Source organism: Gymnoscopelus microlampas (genome assembly GCF_963454915.1).
Source record: "Gymnoscopelus microlampas genome assembly, chromosome: 5".
NCBI lineage: Eukaryota > Metazoa > Chordata > Actinopteri > Myctophiformes > Myctophidae > Gymnoscopelus > Gymnoscopelus microlampas.
Window position 1 is genome coordinate 19571286 of NC_139942.1, and position 19771 is coordinate 19591056.

The 19771-nt window shown below is 53.6% G+C and overlaps 1 long non-coding RNA gene across 1 annotated transcript; it reads right to left on the reverse strand.

Moving 5' to 3' along the window:
* Positions 1-18521: 18521 nt before the first annotated feature.
* On the reverse strand, positions 18522-19339 carry LOC311045570. Its single transcript, XR_014600781.1, has 3 exons — positions 19240-19339; positions 18807-18874; positions 18522-18712 (listed from the first exon to the last, which is right to left on the reverse strand). It is a non-coding gene; the product is annotated as an uncharacterized lncRNA (long non-coding RNA).
* Between the last annotated feature and the right edge of the window lie 432 nt (positions 19340-19771).

Below are 19771 nucleotides of genomic sequence, written 5' to 3' on the forward strand. Positions count from 1 at the left end.
GGAGGTTAGCATAACAAATAGACTAAACATGAAATCATGCACAGTAAGATTGCATGATTGAACAAATGCATGTTAATGACGTCAGAGTTTTTGGGCGGTGTAACCGCTCCTATATGTGAGGTTGGGACATTGACATTTGCTGCACTGTGATTGGCCACCCATTGTACCCCCCTAACCCTGCACTGTGATTGGCCACCCATTGTACACCCCTAACCCCTACATTCAATGCAAATCTATACTTTTCTTTAAGTGAGCTTCCATCACTGTGATGACCACTAGCTGCACTGTGATTGGCTGACTCTATTGGCTGACTCTATTCAGCACTTTGATTGGCTAGCGAGACACATGACACATGTGCATAGTCCTATAAATAGAACTATGCACTTTAAAAAAACACTTTTTTTAAAAGTGAGTCATGGGTCTGTGATGACCACTGTGACCACACCGCCCACTTCACACTGGGGGTGTGATTTTTTATTTTTTGTCTATCCGTAATATGCAAATGCATAATTTTGAACATTTTTTACAACAAGAATGCCACCCTTACCAAGCACTTGAACCTTCTTCAGCACACTTCCAACAGGTAATTTCACAGTGATGTCTCCTTTCCCACAGGTAACCTGAGGCAGCACAAGTAGTCTGGAGTCTGGAGAGCTGATGGGACTCTTACAAATGGCTGTGGCCGTCACATTCTTCCTCAGCAGGCGGTCAAAGAACTGCAGATCCACTGCATTATATCTTACTTCATTTAGAGTCTATGAAGAGAGACAACACCCTTTTATTATGACAACTGTTCGATAGTTTCATTCAATTCATAGCAGGGACATTTCTGGCAGAGATGCATTTGAAGTTTACCCATTGTGGGAAATGGCAGCCAGTGTAGGAAAACTTCAACAGCAACCAAGACCCATTGGTCAAGGAGTCCGTGTGGTTGTGACAGTGTGCAGGCAGACAGGTCAGTCGCTTTAGCTGCTTCCCAACTGTGGTGAAATGAACATTCAAGTTACATATAAACCAGTCATCTTCTCCAAGCTGTATTGTATGACGTTTTCGTGTGTCACATTCACCATTATTCGTTTATTTGGTAAAGTAAAGTAAGTAAAATTATCATATCAAGCATAAATTATTTTTCCAAATATCTATTTTGAGCTGAGAAATTGTACACATCCTATCTGTCATGTAGGCCAAGGGTTACCAAAATTTTCATGCCGTGACCCCCAAAATAATCATATTTGAACTGGGGACCATGACAAGTACTTGGAATTGTAGTTGAGGCATTACATTTTGTTTGACTCGGTTCCACAGATAAATGTTGTGAAAATAGCTTACAACGTCTTGTTGCACTGCGAGGCGTAGTGAGCTTGTTGATCGGCTATTATCACAATGTTCGCCTCTTTCTTACGTAGGCTAATATTTGAAAATTTGGCCAATTGGTATTAAAAAGGTCTTAAAAGTCATTAAATTGTTACTTTAGAAATGTGTAGATACGTTGTATACTGTACACTTGTACTGTATGTTGGTTTGTTTACTGCTGAGTGAGAAAACACTGTTGCACATTTAAAGGGATATTTCACTTTCAAAAAAACTTTTGGAAATTTTATCGTCTACTCAGGCTTTAGTGATCCCCCAGACCGTTTTTAAGTAGCTTGATTCAGTATTTAGATATTTGATATTCATTTTATCAGACACGCCCCCTTCCTATACAAACCCATTATAACTTCAAACTCCATTTTTAACATGTTAGATTCATCAAAAACACCCGTCCTTGGTTCTGGTGACTCACCCTGCCCTCCTAATACGCGAGGGGGCCGTGTTTTTTCGATAACTTTTTTCATTTATTTTTAATATTTTTTTGGGAAAATGAAAAAAAAAATTAATACTTTAAAAAAATGTAATAAAATAAATGAAAAAAGTAATCGAAAAAACACGGCCCCTCACGTATTAGGAGGGCAGGGTGAGTCACCAGAACCAATGACGGGTGTTTTTGATTAATCTAACATGTTAAAAATGGAGTTTGAAGTTATAATGGGTTTGTATAGGAAGGGGGCGTGTCTGATAAAATGATTATCAAATATCTAAATATTGAATCAAGCAACTTAAAAACGGTCTGGGGGATCACAAAAGCCTGAGTAGACGATAAAATGACCCAAAGTTTTTTTGAAAGTGAAATATCCCTTTAAGGGATATTTCAATTTCAAACATGTTTGGGGTAATTTAAATTTGTACATCTACTCGGGCATAAAATAGCACCCTGACAGCTTTTAAGTTGCTTGATTCAGTATTTAGATATTTGAGATAAACGTGATCAGACACGCCCCCTTCCTATACAAACCCATTGTAACTTCAAACTCCATTTTAACCATGTTAGATTCATTGAAAACACCCATCCTTGGTTCAGGTGACTGGTATTGTCCTTCTAATGCGTGAGGAGATCGTATTTTTTCTATTAATCTTTTCATTTATTTTTTTATAATGTTTTTTGAAAATGAAAAAGGACAAGATCAGTCACCAGAACCAAGGATGGGTGTTTTCAATGAATCCAACGGTGTTCACTCTCCATTCCGACATCTCACCACTCCGACTAGTGGCTTCCGCGTGCGGTTAAGGTTAGGGTTAGGGTTAGGTATAGGCTTCGTCAACGTCGGAAAGGCGACATGTCGGAATGGAGAAATGCACCCGAATCCAACATGGTTAAAAGGGAGTTTGAGGTTACAATGGGTTTATATAGGAAGGGGGCGTGTCGGTTAAAATGAATATCAAACATCTAAATACTGAATCAAGCAACTTAGACTGTCTGGGGTGCTCTTTTATGCCAGAGTAGGCTAGACGTTAAAATTACCCCAAACATACTTGAAAGTGAAATATCCCTTCAAGCTAATCATCTGGGGACTGCCCTGGGGTTCCTGACCTGCCGATGGGAATCACTGATGTAGGCTATTCTTGGCACAGCATCTTGTGTTTTAGGAACCATTATGGAGAGTAAGATGTTGTATGAATATAGCATCAAAAAAAGTTGAACCATTGTAACCCTATTGGCTATTTGAAAATAGCTGATCTACAAGCTCATAGATCAGCTATTTAAAAAACAAAATCTTGTTGCTGATATACTCTATTGCAATTAGCCTTTAAATATTCTTATCTGTATGCTACAGGCTAGTCCTATACAGGATAGGTGGGCACTAGGGACATCTGGGCACCTCGATGTAAAATTGGCCATTTTGTCCAAAATGTAAAAAAAATAAAAAATAAATACTGGATATACAGGTTTTGTAGCAATTGTATAAATATTAGACCCATTTGTCAAATGTTTCAGCATGTTCTAATAACGTATACTCTTTTACTTTAAAAACATTTCCAAATATATATTTCTTTTACATTTTGGAGAAAATATCCAATTTTACATCGAAGTGCCCAGATGGACCTATACTGTTACCTCCTAAAGCCAAGCCTTTATTTTGTTTTTTGGGTGGATCTCTGTCTCACCTTTGAGATTCTTCCAAACGGGCACAAGAAATGTTTTACTGGTCGGCGAATCGACAGAGTCAGAAGCTTTAAATCCGTAATAACCATCAAACTCTCGATGCCGACCAGCAAAACCTCCGTTTAAGTCGTCTTCAGGTGTGCTGAACTGGGCTAGTGCCAAACTAACACCAACCCAAGCCATCAATACAGACGCACTGAACGGAGTGGTTGCTTTACAGCCCATGTTCCTACAGCACACAGACAGGCAGCCAAGCTAGGTGAGACACAACCACCTTAAATAAATGGCCCACACCTGACACCAATGAGCTCAATTAAGAGCGGAAATCATATTCTCAGGTGTGGAAGGAGCCTCATTTCCAGTGGTGGAAAAGTAGGCTAACTACATTTTTTTACTTGAGTAAAAGTATCAATATTGCAATGTAGAAATACTCTGTTACAAGTAAAAGTCCGGATCCGAATTGTAGTGGAGTAAAAGTATAATATTTGCCTCTGAGATGTAGTAGAGTAGAAGTAAAAGTACTGAAAATTGGAAATACTCCAGTAAAGTTGAAAATACCTCAAAACTGTACTTAAGTACAGTACTTGAGTAAATGTAGGCCTACACCACTGACAGGCGCACGTGCGAGCGCACGCTCACACCTACGGAATAGCAGTGATTAGTGTGGGAGAAATCATTGCTAGAGTAGATTATTATCTGTAAAAACACGTATAGTATTAATATGCTATATTATGAATTCTTATGATATTATGAGTGACAGATAGCCTAATAAATCCGAACAATGCGAAATCCACAGAAAAGACAATCAGATTGATGCAACTAAATCTGGCAAATACTAATGTACCAGATGCCAGTATAGCCATTTAGCTTATTGGTGTCTGAAATAATCCTAATAATAATAGGCTAATAATAATAATAATAATAATAATTATTATTATTATTACCCTTATTATTATTATTATTATTATTATTATTATTATTATTATTATAGTCATCATCTGTACACAGAATGGCTACTGGTAAATGTTCATGGAATGTGTAAGCTACTTTAAACTTTATTAAAACAAACATACACATAGGCTATAAACCTGTATTCAAGATGTAGTCTACTATTCACTTTTTCCCCCTCAAAATCACCACCTTATATTACATTTATTTTCCTATCTTTTATTTCCAAGTGCATTCAATTAAATTCTCGTGGAGCCCTTCATGTTTCTTAAGCCACCCTTTTAGTGGGATCAACATTATGCTGATTGGTATCAAAACTATCCTCATCTTTACCTCTGAATGAATAAATAAAAAGCGAGACCAGCATATAAAAATGATTTAGGATTAGACTCTTGAAATCAAAACATAACATAGACTATAGACTTGGACAAGTGCACGTATTCATTCACATGTTCACTGGTGATAGATTGTTGATCACACAAAATAAGCACCATCAACAATTAACAAAATATACAACATAGCTTACACTATACTATGTATACACTATAGACCCCCCCCCCCCCCCCCCCCATTGCGTTGCTGTGGCAACTGGGGTGGCATTTCATTGACTTAATGGCAATATGGCCGTTGTGTGAATATGGTCTATTACTGATGGAACATCTCTGCAGCATCCTGTTACACACCCCAAAGGTCCTGAGTCTCCTAAGAACTTGCCTGTTGCAAGTTGATGTCATTTGTCCATGTGTGGTCCAGCCTCAAGAATGTTATTAGCATGTATTAAGAAAAAACTGCTTAAAACTTCCTACGGTTAATATGAGCGTCAAGTCAATATTTTAAATACATTTTTATTAGCACATGTATTCCATACATTTCATAGGACTGGACCACACACGGACAAATATCAACTTGCGACAGGCTTTGTCCCTCTTGAGTAAAAGATGATCTATTTATAAAATAAATAAAATACTTAAGGTTTTAAATTTAGAATGTTATTTATAGAGGGCAATTATAACGCATTAAGGCGTATTTGGCATATTAGCCAGGGATCCTTTTAAAGAGCTTGAGTCACACCTGTTACTTAGCACTATAGCAATGAATTCCATCAGAAACCTTAACAAAGAGCATATTGTTTTGACCAAAACATATCACTTACCCTACCTTCTAAGTAATTTCCATATAATTATATGAATTAAGAAACTGATATTGTTGTATATATATGGACTACTAAGATAAAACATCTACTGATGCACAAACTTCATACACATCATAGTGTTTCCTGGAGTTTCACCAAGCATGCACAATTTGTTGGTTCTGGTACTTCTCATACATTTGCAAAAAAAAACTATGAAAGGAAAAAAGCGCTACGAGAAACCGTAAAAAGAAAACCCTGTGGTAAAATCATATTCACATGTAAATTAAAGCCATAACCGTTATAGTTAGTTTCACTATTTTGTTCAGCCTGTTATAGCATTTGTGTGTGCATGTTTATTATTGTATAACTATCCATTGTATATAGGCTAACATATTTGATTAAAAATAAAGCATTGTACTGGATTATAGAGGGAAATGTATGCTTTTATTTTAAGATATTTCCACTTAGAAATTGCACTATAAATAAAGTGTGGGACCGCCAAAAATTCCCCCATAAAATGGGGTTAATGTATATAAAAGTTTGAGAACCCCCGTTTTAGAGCATGCCTTGGTCTGGGCCAGTGCACAAAAATATCCCTGAGGGCCTCGAATATGCGTAAACAGATGGGCATAAACATAAAAACTACAAATTAAAATCTTGCTAGTCATGTAAATTGTATAAAAATTAGATAAAACATTTAATTAAAATATAAAGTTATCTGCAACTAGGCATTTAGCATATGCCTTTTTTTCCAGGAGCCAGCTACAATAAATGCAACAGTAGAGTAAGCAAGGGATAATTGACCTGTGAAGAGCTCTGTGTACTTAGTTTTTGGTCTTTTGGGGGTTCCGTGACATCCCTTTTACCAAAGAAATCTCATTGTGGTCCGAGTATTTCGGAAAATGTGAATGTACTCAAACAGTGAGGCTTTTCCCTAAATCAGGCACATTGTGGGGAACATAGCACAGGCAGCCATTTTGTGGTTCCACAGATAGCCCATAACATTTTCCCGATGAGATTTCCAAAAATACTTAGTTTTAAGCCTGGAACCAAGCCATCCAGGCTCCTGGTAAATCATGACAATCTAAAACATTTGATTCCGTGTCAAAATCTATTTGAAAACCACAACAAAAAAGTATTAATTAAATATAGTATATAATATATTTAAGTATTTGTTGAAAGGTTTCTTTCCTCGCTTCTTGGATGAAATATACCAATTTTGATAACAAATGATATCAAACCAAATTAAATGAAAGACAACAATATACTTTAAATAATAATATTTATTTCAGCTCTTTAGACAAACAAATGGACCAAACCACCCAAAGACATACAATCAACAAATGGACCAAATACCCCAAAACCTTTAAAGTAGTTAAATTAATTAAATAGTTGTGGGGATGGCAGTAGTGGGTGTAGTCGAGACGGCAGTCGTCAGCGTAGTCAGGGCGGCAGTCGTCGCCGTCGTCGGGGCGGCAGTCGTCGGCGTCGTCGAGACGGCAGTCGTAGGCGTCGTCGGGGCGGCAGTCGTAGGCGTCGTCGGGGCGGCAGTCGTAGGCGTCGTCGAGACGGCAGTCGTAGGCGTCGTCGGGGCGGCAGTCGTAGGCGTCGTCGGGGCGGCAGTCGTCGGCGCCGTCGGGGCAGCAGTCGTCGGCGCGGCAGTAGTAGGCGTCGTCGGAACGGCAGTCGTAGGCGTCGTCGGGACAGCAGTAGTCGTCGGGACGGCAGTAGTAGGCGTCGTAGGGACGGCAGTAGTCACCGCCGGGACGGCAGTCGTCGCCGGGACGGCAGTCGTCTGCGTTGTCGGGACGGCAGTCGTAGGCGTCGTCGGGACAGCAGTCGTCGGCGTCGTCGGGGCAGCAGTCGGGGCGGCAGTCGTCGGCGGGAGGGCAGTCGTCGGCGGCGTCGGGACGGCAGTCGTCGGCGTCGTGGGGACGGCAGTCGTAGGCGTCGTAGGGACGGCAGTAGTAGGCGTCGTAGGGACGGCAGTCGTCGCCGGGGCAGCAGTCGTCGGCGTCGTCGGGACGGCAGTAGTAGGCGTCGTAGGGACGGCAGTCGTCGGCGTCGTCGGGACGGCAGTAGTAGGCGTCGTCGGGACGGCAGTAGTAGGCGTCGTCGGGACGGGAGTAGTAGGCGTCGTCGGGACGGGAGTAGTAGGCGTCGTGGGGGCGGCAGTCGTCGGCATCGTGGGGGCGGCAGTCGTCGGCGTCGTCGGAACGGCAGTCGTAGGCGTCGTCGGAACGGCAGTCGTAGGCGTCGTCGGGAGGGCAGTAGTAGGCGTCGTCGGGGCGGCAGTCGTAGGCGTCGTGGGGGCGGCAGTCGTCGGCATCGTCGGAACGGCAGTCGTAGGCGTCGTCGGAACGGCAGTCGTAGGCGTCGTCGGGGGGGCAGTCGTCGGGGCCGTCGGGGCGGCAGTCGTCGGGATGGCAGTAGTCGGCGCGGCAATCGTAGGCGTCGTCGGGGCGGCAGTCGTTGGCATCGTCGGAACGGCAGTCGTAGGCGTCGTCGGAACGGCAGTCGTAGGCGTCGTCGGGAGGGCAGTCGTCTGGGCGGCAGTCGTCGGGGCCGTCGGGGCTGCAGTCGTCGGCGCCGTCGGGGCGGCAGTTGTCGGCATCGTAGGAACGGCAGTAGTAGGCGTCGTCGGGACGGCAGTCGTCGGCGTCGTCGAGACGGCAGTCGTCGGCGTCGTGGGGACGGCAGTCGTCGGCGTCGTCGGGACGACAGTCGTCGGCGTCGTCGGAACGGCAGTCGTCGGCGTCGTTGGGGCGGCAGTTGTCGGCATCGTAGGAACGGCAGTAGTAGGCGTCGTCGGGACGGCAGTCGTCGGCGTCGTGGGGACGGCAGTCGTCGGCGTCGTCGGGACGGCAGTCGTCGGCGTCGTCGGAACGGCAGTCGTCGGCGTCGTTGGGGCGGCAGTAGTAGGCGCCGTCGGGGCGGCAGTTGTCGGCATCGTAGGAACGGCAGTAGTAGGCGTCGTCGGGACGGCAGTCGTCGGCGTCGTGGGGACGGCAGTCGTCGGCGTCGTCGGGACGGCAGTCGTCGGCGTCGTCGGAACGGCAGTCGTCGGCGTCGTTGGGGCGGCAGTAGTAGGCGTCGTAGGGACGGCAGTCGTCGGCGTCGTCGGGACGGCAGTAGTAGGCGTCGTAGGGACGGCAGTCGTCGGCGTCGTCGGAACGGCAGTCGTCGGCGTCGTCGGGACGGCAGTAGTAGGCGTCGTAGGGACGGCAGTCGTAGGCGTCGTCGGAACGGCAGTCGTAGGCGTCGTCGGAACGGCAGTCGTAGGCGTCGTCGGGAGGGCAGTCGTCGGGGCCGTCGGTGCGGCAGTCGTCTGGGCGGCAGTCGTCGGCACCGTCGGGGCGGTAGTCGTCTGGGCGGCAGTCGTCGGGGCCGTCGGGGCGGTAGTCGTCGGCGTCGTCGGAACGGCAGTCGTCGGCGTCGTTGGGGCGGCAGTAGTAGGCGTCGTAGGGACGGCAGTAGTAGGCGTCGTGGGGACGGCAGTCGTCGGCGTCGTGGGGACGGCAGTCGTCGGCGTCGTCGGGACGGCAGTCGTCGGCGTCGTCGGGACGGCAGTTGTCGGCATCGTAGGAACGGCAGTAGTAGGCGTCGTCGGGACGGCAGTCGTCGGCGTCGTGGGGACGGCAGTCGTCGGCGTCGTCGGGACGGCAGTCGTCGGCGTCGTCGGGACGGCAGTCGTCGGCGTCGTGGGGACGGCAGTCGTCGGCGTCGTCGGAACGGCAGTCGTCGGCGTCGTCGGAACGGCAGTCGTCGGCGTCGTTGGGGCGGCAGTAGTAGGCGCCGTCGGGGCGGCAGTTGTCGGCATCGTAGGAACGGAAGTAGTAGGCGTCGTCGGGACGGCAGTCGTCGGCGTCGTGGGGACGGCAGTCGTCGGCGTCGTCGGGACGGCAGTCGTCGGCGTCGTCGGAACGGCAGTCGTCGGCGTCGTTGGGGCGGCAGTAGTAGGCGTCGTAGGGACGGCAGTCGTCGGCGTCGTCGGGACGGCATTAGTAGGCGTCGTAGGGACGGCAGTCGTCGGCGTCGTCGGAACGGCAGTCGTCGGCGTCGTCAGGAGGGCAGTCGTAGGCGTCGTCGGAACGGCAGTCGTAGGCGTCGTCGGGAGGGCAGTCGTCGGGGCCGTCGGTGCGGCAGTCGTCTGGGCGGCAGTCGTCGGCACCGTCGGGGCGGTAGTCGTCTGGGCGGCAGTCGTCGGGGCCGTCGGGGCGGTAGTCGTCAGGATGGCAGTAGTCGGGGCCGTCGAGGCTGCAGTCGTCGGCGCCGTCGGGGCGGTAGTCGTGAGGATGGCAGTAGTCGGGGCCGTCGAGGCTGCAGTCGTCGGCGCCGTCGGGGCGGCAGTCGTCGGCGCCGTCGGGGCGGCAGTTGTCGGCATCGTAGGAACGGCAGTAGTAGGCGTCGTCGGGACGGCAGTCGTCGGCGTCGTGGGGACGGCAGTCGTCGGCGTCGTCGGGACGGCAGTCGTCGGCGTCGTCGGAACGGCAGTCGTCGGCGTCGTTGGGGCGGCAGTAGTAGGCGTCGTAGGGACGGCAGTCGTCGGCGTCGTCGGGACGGCAGTAGTAGGCGTCGTAGGGACGGCAGTCGTCGGCGTCGTCGGAACGGCAGTCGTCGGCGTCGTCAGGAGGGCAGTCGTAGGCGTCGTCGGGGCGGCAGTCGTCGGCGCCGTCGGGGCGGCAGTCGTAGGCGTCGTAGGGACAGCAGTCGTCGCCGGGACGGCAGTCGTCGCCGGGGCGGCAGTCGTCGGCGTTGTCGGGACGGCAGTCGTAGGCGTCGTAGGGACAGCAGTAGTAGTCGGGACGGCAGTAGTAGGCGTTGTAGGGACGGCAGTAGTAACCGCCGGGACGGCAGTCGTCGGCGTTGTCAGGACGGCAGTCGTAGGCGTTGTCGGGAGGGCAGTCGTCGGCGCCGTCGGTGCGGCAGTCGTCTGGGCGGCAGTCGTCGGCACCGTCGGGGCGGTAGTCGGCGGCGCCGTCGGGGCGGCAGTTGTCGGCATCGTAGGAACGGCAGTAGTAGGCATCGTAGGAACGGCAGTCGTCGGCGTCGTCGAGACGGCAGTCGTAGGCGTCGTCGGAACGGCAGTAGTCGGCGCGGCAGTCGTAGGCGTCGTCGGGGCGGCAGTCGTTGGCATCGTCGGAACGGCAGTCGTAGGCGTCGTCGGAACGGCAGTCGTAGGCGTCGTCGGGAGGGCAGTCGTCGGCGCCGTCGGTGCGGCAGTCGTCTGGGCGGCAGTCGTCGGCACCGTCGGGGCGGTAGTCGTCTGGGCGGCAGTCGTCGGGGCCGTCGGGGCGGTAGTCGTCAGGATGGCAGTAGTCGGGGCCGTCGAGGCTGCAGTCGTCGGCGCCGTCGGGACAGCAGTCGTCGCCGGGACGGCAGTCGTCGCCGGGGCGGCAGTCGTCGGCGTTGTCGGGACGGCAGTCGTAGGCGTCGTAGGGACAGCAGTAGTAGTCGGGACGGCAGTAGTAGGCGTTGTAGGGACGGCAGTAGTAACCGCCGGGACGGCAGTCGTCGGCGTTGTCAGGACGGCAGTCGTAGGCGTCGTCGGGACAGCAGTCGTAGGCGTCGTCAGGAGGGCAGTCGTAGGCGTCGTCGGGACAGCAGTCGTCGGCGCTGTGGGGACGGCAGTCGTCGGCGTCGTAGGAACGGCAGTAGTAAGCGTCGTCGGGACGGCAGTCGTCGGCGTCGTCGGCGTCGTGGGGACGGCAGTCGTCGGCGTCGTCGGGACGGCAGTCGTCGGCGTCGTCGGAACGGCAGTCGTCGGCGTCGTTGGGGCGGCAGTAGTAGGCGTCGTAGGGACGGCAGTCGGCGGCATCGTCGGGACGGCAGTAGTAGGCGTCGTAGGGACGGCAGTCGTCGGCGTCGTCGGAACGGCAGTCGTCGGCGTCGTCAGGAGGGCAGTCGTAGGCGTCGTCGGGGCGGCAGTCGTCGGCGCCGTCGGGGCGGCAGTCGTAGGCGTCGTAGGGACAGCAGTCATCGCCGGGACGGCAGTCGTCGCCGGGGCGGCAGTCGTCGGCGTTGTCGGGACGGCAGTCGTAGGCGTCGTAGGGACAGCAGTAGTAGTCGGGACGGCAGTAGTAGGCGTTGTAGGGACGGCAGTAGTAACCGCCGGGACGGCAGTCGTCGGCGTTGTCAGGACGGCAGTCGTAGGCGTCGTCGGGAGGGCAGTCGTCGGCGCCGTCGGTGCGGCAGTCGTCTGGGCGGCAGTCGTCGGCACCGTCGGGGCGGTAGTCGTCGGCGCCGTCGGGGCGGCAGTTGTCGGCATCGTAGGAACGGCAGTAGTAGGCGTCGTCGGGACGGCAGTCGTCGGCGTCGTCGAGACGGCAGTCGTAGGCGTCGTCGGAACGGCAGTAGTCGGCGCGGCAGTCGTAGGCGTCGTCGGGGCGGCAGTCGTTGGCATCGTCGGAACGGCAGTCGTAGGCGTCGTCGGAACGGCAGTCGTAGGCGTCGTCGGGAGGGCAGTCGTCGGCGCCGTCGGTGCGGCAGTCGTCTGGGCGGCAGTCGTCGGCACCGTCGGGGCGGTGGTCGTCTGGGCGGCAGTCGTCGGGGCCGTCGGGGCGGTAGTCGTCAGGATGGCAGTAGTCGGGGCCGTCGAGGCTGCAGTCGTCGGCGCCGTCGGGACAGCAGTCGTCGCCGGGACGGCAGTCGTCGCCGGGGCGGCAGTCGTCGGCGTTGTCGGGACGGCAGTCGTAGGCGTCGTAGGGACAGCAGTAGTAGTCGGGATGGCAGTAGTAGGCGTTGTAGGGACGGCAGTAGTAACCGCCGGGACGGCAGTCGTCGGCGTTGTCAGGACGGCAGTCGTAGGCGTCGTCGGGACAGCAGTCGTAGGCGTCGTCAGGAGGGCAGTCGTAGGCGTCGTCGGGACAGCAGTCGTCGGGACGGCAGTCGTCGGCGCTGTGGGGACGGCAGTCGTCGGCGTCGTAGGAACGGCAGTAGTAGGCGTCGTCGGGACGGCAGTCGTCGGCGTCGTCGAGACGGCAGTCGTCGGCGTCGTGGGGACGGCAGTCGTCGGCGTCGTGGGGACGGCAGTCGTCGGCGTCGTGGGGACGGCAGTCGTCGGCGTCGTGGGGACGGCAGTAGTAGGCGTCGTAGGGACGGCAGTCGTCGGCGTCGTCGGGACGGCAGTAGTAGGCGTCGTAGGGACGGCAGTTGTCGGCGTCGTCGGAACGGCAGTCGTCGGCGTCGTCAGGAGGGCAGTCGTAGGCGTCGTCGGGGCGGCAGTCGTCGGCGCCGTCGGGGCGGCAGTCGTAGGCGTCGTAGGGACAGCAGTCGTCGCCGGGACGGCAGTCGTCGCCGGGGCGGCAGTCGTCGGCGTTGTCGGGACGGCAGTCGTAGGCGTCGTAGGGACAGCAGTAGTAGTCGGGACGGCAGTAGTAGGCGTTGTAGGGACGGCAGTAGTAACCGCCGGGACGGCAGTCGTCGGCGTTGTCAGGACGGCAGTCGTAGGCGTCGTCGGGAGGGCAGTCGTCGGCGCCGTCGGTGCGGCAGTCGTCTGGGCGGCAGTCGTCGGCACCGTCGGGGCGGTAGTCGTCTGGGCGGCAGTCGTCGGGGCCGTCGGGGCGGTAGTCGTCAGGATGGCAGTAGTCGGGGCCGTCGAGGCTGCAGTCGTCGGCGCCGTCGGGGCGGCAGTCGTCGGCGCCGTCGGGGCGGCAGTTGTCGGCATCGTAGGAACGGCAGTAGTAGGCGTCGTCGGGACGGCAGTCGTCGGCGTCGTCGAGACGGCAGTCGTCGGCGTCGTGGGGACGGCAGTCGTCGGCGTCGTCGGGACGGCAGTCGTCGGCGGAACAGCAGTCGTCGGCGTCGTTGGGGCGGCAGTAGTAGGCGTCGTAGGGACGGCAGTCGTCGGCGTCGTCGGGACGGCAGTAGTAGGCGTCGTAGGGACGGCAGTCGTCGGTGTCGTCGGAACGGCAGTCGTCGGCGTCGTCAGGAGGGCAGTCGTAGGCGTCGTCGGGGCGGCAGTCGTCGGCGCCGTCGGGGCGGCAGTCTTAGGCGTCGTAGGGACAGCAGTCGTCGCCGGGACGGCAGTCGTCGCCGGGGCGGCAGTCGTCGGCGTTGTCGGGACGGCAGTCGTAGGCGTCGTAGGGACAGCAGTAGTAGTCGGGACGGCAGTAGTAGGCGTTGTAGGGACGGCAGTAGTAACCGCCGGGACGGCAGTCGTCGGCGTTGTCAGGACGGCAGTCGTAGGCGTCGTCGGGAGGGCAGTCGTCGGCGCGGCAGTCGTCTGGGCGGCAGTCGTCGGCACCGTCGGGGCGGTAGTCGTCGGCGCCGTCGGGGCGGCAGTTGTCGGCATCGTAGGAACGGCAGTAGTAGGCGTCGTCGGGACGGCAGTCGTCGGCGTCGTCGAGACGGCAGTCGTAGGCGTCGTCGGAACGGCAGTAGTCGGCGCGGCAGTCGTAGGCGTCGTCGGGGCGGCAGTCGTTGGCATCGTCGGAACGGCAGTCGTAGGCGTCGTCGGAACGGCAGTCGTAGGCGTCGTCGGGAGGGCAGTCGTCGGCGCCGTCGGTGCGGCAGTCGTCTGGGCGGCAGTCGTCGGCACCGTCGGGGCGGTAGTCGTCTGGGCGGCAGTCGTCGGGGCCGTCGGGGCGGTAGTCGTCAGGATGGCAGTAGTCGGGGCCGTCGAGGCTGCAGTCGTCGGCGCCGTCGGGGCGGCAGTCGTCGGCGCCGTCGGGGCGGCAGTTGTCGGCATCGTAGGAACGGCAGTAGTAGGCGTCGTCGGGACGGCAGTCGTCGGCGTCGTCGAGACGGCAGTCGTCGGCGTCGTGGGGACGGCAGTCGTCGGCGTCGTCGGGACGGCAGTCGTCGGCGTCGTCGGAACGGCAGTCGTCGGCGTCGTTGGGGCGGCAGTAGTAGGCGTCGTAGGGACGGCAGTCGTCGGCGTCGTCGGGACGGCAGTAGTAGGCGTCGTAGGGACGGCAGTCGTCGGCGTCGTCGGAACGGCAGTCGTCGGCGTCGTCAGGAGGGCAGTCGTAGGCGTCATCGGGGCGGCAGTCGTCGGCGCCGTCGGGGCGGCAGTCGTAGGCGTCGTAGGGACAGCAGTCGTCGCCGGGACGGCAGTCGTCGCCGGGGCGGCAGTCGTCGGCGTTGTCGGGACGGCAGTCGTAGGCGTCGTAGGGACAGCAGTAGTAGTCGGGACGGCAGTAGTAGGCGTTGTAGGGACGGCAGTAGTAACCGCCGGGACGGCAGTCGTCGGCGTTGTCAGGACGGCAGTCGTAGGCGTCGTCGGGACAGCATTCGTAGGCGTCGTCAGGAGGGCAGTCGTAGGCGTCGTCGGGACAGCAGTCGTCGGGACGGCAGTCGTCGGCGCTGTGGGGACGGCAGTCGTCGGCGTCGTCGGGACGGCAGTAGTAGGCGTCGTAGGGACGGCAGTCGTCGGCGTCGTCGGAACGGCAGTCGTCGGCGTCGTCAGGAGGGCAGTCGTAGGCGTCGTCGGGGCGGCAGTCGTCGGCGCCGTCGGGGCGGCAGTCGTCGGCACCGTCGGGGCGGCAGTCGTCGGCGCCGTCGGGGCGGCAGTAGTAGGCGTCGTAGGGACGGCAGTAGTAACCGCCGGGACGGCAGTCGTCGGCGTTGTCAGGACGGCAGTCGTAGGCGTCGTCGGGACAGCAGTCGTGGGGACGGCAGTCGTCGGCGTCGTCGGGACGGCAGTAGTAGGCGTCGTCAGGAGGGCAGTCGTAGGCGTCGTCAGGAGGGCAGTCGTAGGCGTCGTCAGGAGGGCAGTCGTAGGCGTCGTCGGGACAGCAGTCGTGGGGACGGCAGTCGTCGGCGTCGTCGGGACGGCAGTAGTAGGCGTCGTAGGGACGGCAGTAGTAGGCGTCGTAGGGACGGCAGTCGTCGGCGTCGTCGGAACGGCAGTCGTCGGCGTCGTCAGGAGGGCAGTCGTAGTAGGGATGGTGGTGGTAGGTGTAGTCGGGATGGTGGTGGTAGGTGTAGTCGGGATGGTGGTGGTAGGTGTAGCTGTTCCGACTGGTGGCACGCCAGTACAGGTGACGCTCAGGTCACTGTTAGTCCCAGAGGAGGTGAAGGTGATAAATCCTGGCTGGTCGCTGGTGATCTGACTGTTAATCCAAGACTGGTACTGAGACACTCTGGCGTAGACTCCAGGGGTATTAGGCAGGGCACAACCCTTACCGAAGCTCACTATTCCAGACTGAATCCAGTGGGCACCTTCTTTGCTCACCATTGGGCCTCCTGAATCTCCCTGCAGGGAAACACATACTGCATTAAAACAATGAGATATTTCCAGGAAGAAATACTCACAATGAACACAACCATTCAAATGATCACCTGACATGAGTCCTTCCCTCCAGCACTAAGTCCAGCACAGATCATATTGTCAGTGATTCTGCCCACTCCATAGTTGCAGTTACACTGTCTGTTCCCCACCACTGGAACCTCCACTTCCTGGAGGTTTTTGGGGGAAGGGAGGGCAACTAGGGAGACACAAAGTTAGTTTCATGAGCAAATGACCATATCAAATGTTTTGTTTTTGTGGATGGTTGACTTTATAAATGCTCTGTGTGTGTGTGTGTGTGTGTGTGTGTGTGTGTGTGTGTGTGTGTGTGTGTGTGTGTGTGTGTGTGTGTGTGTGTGTGTGTGTGTGTGTGTGTGTTAGGGTGACCACCTTCAAACAGGCCCATTGAGGGACAGGTGAATCCGGTTCACGGGACCTGGTTCGTTTTTTTTCCAGTTTTTGGTTTCTTTATATCGGTTTTAGGGTTAGGATTAGGGTTAGGTTAGGGTTATGTTACTTAATTCTTATTTTTGCCTGATTTTACCGATTTATTATCAAAAAATATATATATGTATATTTTTTTTCATATCTTTGATTTTCGGGACATTGCTCTGCTTGTGCGGGACGCAGGACAGAGGGTCCAATTTCGGGACTGTCCCGCGAATTTCGGGACGGGTGGTCACCCTAGTGTGTGTGTGTGTGTGTGTGTGTGTGTGTGTGTGTGTGTGTGTGTGTGTGTGTGTGTGTGTGTGCAGGCACGTGCAAACATAGACGTCAAAGGGGGCTTCAGCCCCTGCCCTTTTACCCGTCTGTAAAAAGTGCCATCTCCAGACCATGAATGCAACATTTGCTATGGTGAAAGAAATGCAAATGCCCCCTTTCCATGCCGTCACCGACGGCAGCATTCAAAAGAACTGCCTTTTCCGAACTCTCAGAAACCTCAATGCAGCATTTTTTGTTGAAAGAATTGCCGTCTCTGTGCAGAAATCCATGAACGCTTTATTTTCAGTAAAGGCTTGATTGTACTTTGTTGAGTGCAGTGCCCCGTTCCAAAAATGGTCGATCTACAAGCTCACAACGTTGCGACGCGTTGTGAGCTTGTAGATCTGCTATTTTGGGTATTTTCGCCAAAAGTGCCCTTTTAGAAATTTCAGCCCCTACCCGGCTAACATTCTCTGCACGTCCCTGTGTGTGTGTGTATGTGTGTGGAGGGGTACGTGTGTGGGGGGCTGTATGTTTTGTTGTTTGGTTGTTGTTTAATTCACCCCGTATGAAATGTTACAAATAAAATGGACTTAGTTTTGACTTCACTATACTCACGACCACTTCCAATGTCGCCCCAGCCAGTGATCCAGCTGTCGATGCCACTGTACAAGGTGCTCCCCGATGCTGCCAGGCAGACTGGTCGGATATAGTCGGTAAACGTCACCGGCGATGCAAGTTTCAGGAGAGCGATGTCATTATTATTAGTATCACTGTTGTAGTTGGGGTTGCGGATGACCTGGCTAACCGTCCGAGAGACCTCGTTAGGGTTGGAGTTAGTTAGGGTTACCTCTTGATTCTGCCGACCCAGATAAACAGTGACACCAGCTGGGCTATTACTAGGAGTAAAGAAAAAAGACAATCCATAATGAGCACAATATTCACTTTTCTTTTTGCAAGTATTAATGAAATGGTCTTGGAAGAGTAGCGGATCTCTTGCTGATAATAATTTCCCACCTTGAGAAGCAGTGAGCAGCTGACAGCACCCATTCCTTGTTAATAAGAGATCCTCCACAGAAGTGACCACCAGATCCATGTAGACTGGCCTGCCAGGGCCAGCTCCCAGCAGGAGCGTCTTCACCTCCAACTATCCTGGTGTTCAGAGGAGGCTGGCCACACACTGAGATAAACACAACCGTCAATTGATCTGGGTTGCAAAGCCAATAATAGCCTGGTAAACCCTCCCTCTGGAAATCTCATTTCCATTTGATTTCAGGAGTGAGTCTGGCATGAACGCCCATTCTGCAATATTGTCAATATTGCCAAACGGACGAGCCTATCAGCGTCGTCGCTCATTGTTCTGTGATTGACAGCGACAGTTGGCCAATCAGGTGGCGAGTTCGATTGAGCCCGAATGAAGCCGAGTGCAGCCTGAGTGACGCCGAAAAAAGACGAACGGCAGCCATTGTTGTTCTGCGAGTGCCTTCACTTCTTACTTTTGTTTTTAAAACGGTCTCAAACTTATTTTTTGAGGCACGGAATTTACTATTAAGATATCGTTTGGATAGGATTTAGTTGTTTAACTTCATATATGTGGTCAATTAATCATGACAGAGCCTATTTAAAAATATAAATTTAGAGAACCGGCAGGGGCGGGGAGTGACACGCATGTATCCCAATAAGGCAACCTATTTTGGGCATGGCCGTCTCAAAAGTCCCGTTGCGTCACATAGTCTGGAGGTGGTAAAAATGAACTGCTGATTGGCTGAAGGGGAAAAACGATCATTGGCTGAAGGGGTTGTCAGTCAACGGTATTACTCCGGCCCAACTCCAGCCCACAGCCAATATTGCAGAATGGGCGATCCGGCCAGACTCACTCCAGAAATCAAATGGAAATTCGATTTCTGGAGGGAGGGTTTACCAGGCTAGCAACGGTATTGACTTATAAGGTTTCCACTCGACAGCAATGATATGACATTTCAGCTATTGAATTACATATATACACACACACATACCTGTGACCGTAGCAGGTGCAGCAGTGGTGGCAGCAGCCGTAGCAGGTGCAGCAGTGGGGGTAACAGTTGCACTAATGGTGCCAGGGATGACTTCCAGGGAGGTGCTGCTAATTCCAGTTTCCATCGCTGTTGTTACTGCACTTGTAGAAGGAACTGAGGCTGTTGGGAACACCAGTCTCATATGAGCAACAACTGATCCTGACCTGTAATGTGTAAGAAAGACAACGTGACTATTACATTGCAAATCATTGCCAAACTCATAATGTAAAGTAAGCAATCAATCGAATTCAGTCTTACGTGAAACTGTCGACTATAGAGCGTCTGAAAGATGTAATGCCACTGCTGCTGCTGTAAATCGTGTTCACCTGAAAAAGAATGCAAATTGGTTTAGCTCAATTGCTGATGGAAATATTGTTTCCCAACTAGAAAATGCTAACTTGTGCTGCACTGCAGCGAAGTTAAAGAAAGTTTACTCGCCACCCACGCCTTTTTTTCCTTTTTCATGTTGAACTGATTCTTTTTATTTAAAACCAAACATGAGCTTTCAAACTCAAACAGAACAAATATCCATCCACTGAAAAACAAATCTGTGATTTACTTTATTCACATCTGACTTAAAGTAAATGAATAAATATTATAAGCTACATTCCTGCCTGCATTGCATATTGATAAAACGTTAGAATTTAGAATGTTCTTGCTTAAGTACAACAAATCACATCATTTGTCTTACCTCTGAGACCACTGTGGCAGCCAAAGTCTTAAATGCTGTACTAGACGGGTTGGAGAGATCAGAGGTGAAGATTGTGTTGAGACTAAACTCAAGAGATACAGTGCTCTCATCGGCAGCAGTCACCGTCGTGGCGGCAATACTCGCTGCCGGGACGGCAGTAGTCGGAGTAGTCGGGACGGCAGTAGTCGGAGTAGTCGGGGCGGCAGTAGTCGGAGTAGTCGGGGCGGCAGTAGTCGGCGTAGTCGGGGCGGCAGTCGTAGGCGTCGTCGGGGAGGCAGTCGTAGGCGTCGTCGGGGCGGCAGTCGTAGGCGTCGTGGGGGCGGCAGTCGTAGGCGTCGTCGGGGCGGCAGTCGTAGGCGTCGTCGGGGCGGCAGTCGTAGGCGTCGTCGTCAGGACTGCAGTAGTCGCCGTCGGGACTGCAGTAGTAGGTGTCGTTGGGACGGCTGTAGTCACCACCGGGACGGCAGTAGTAGGCGTCGTCGGGACGGTAGCCGCCGGGGCGGCAGTCGTCGTCGGGGCAGCAGTAGTAGGC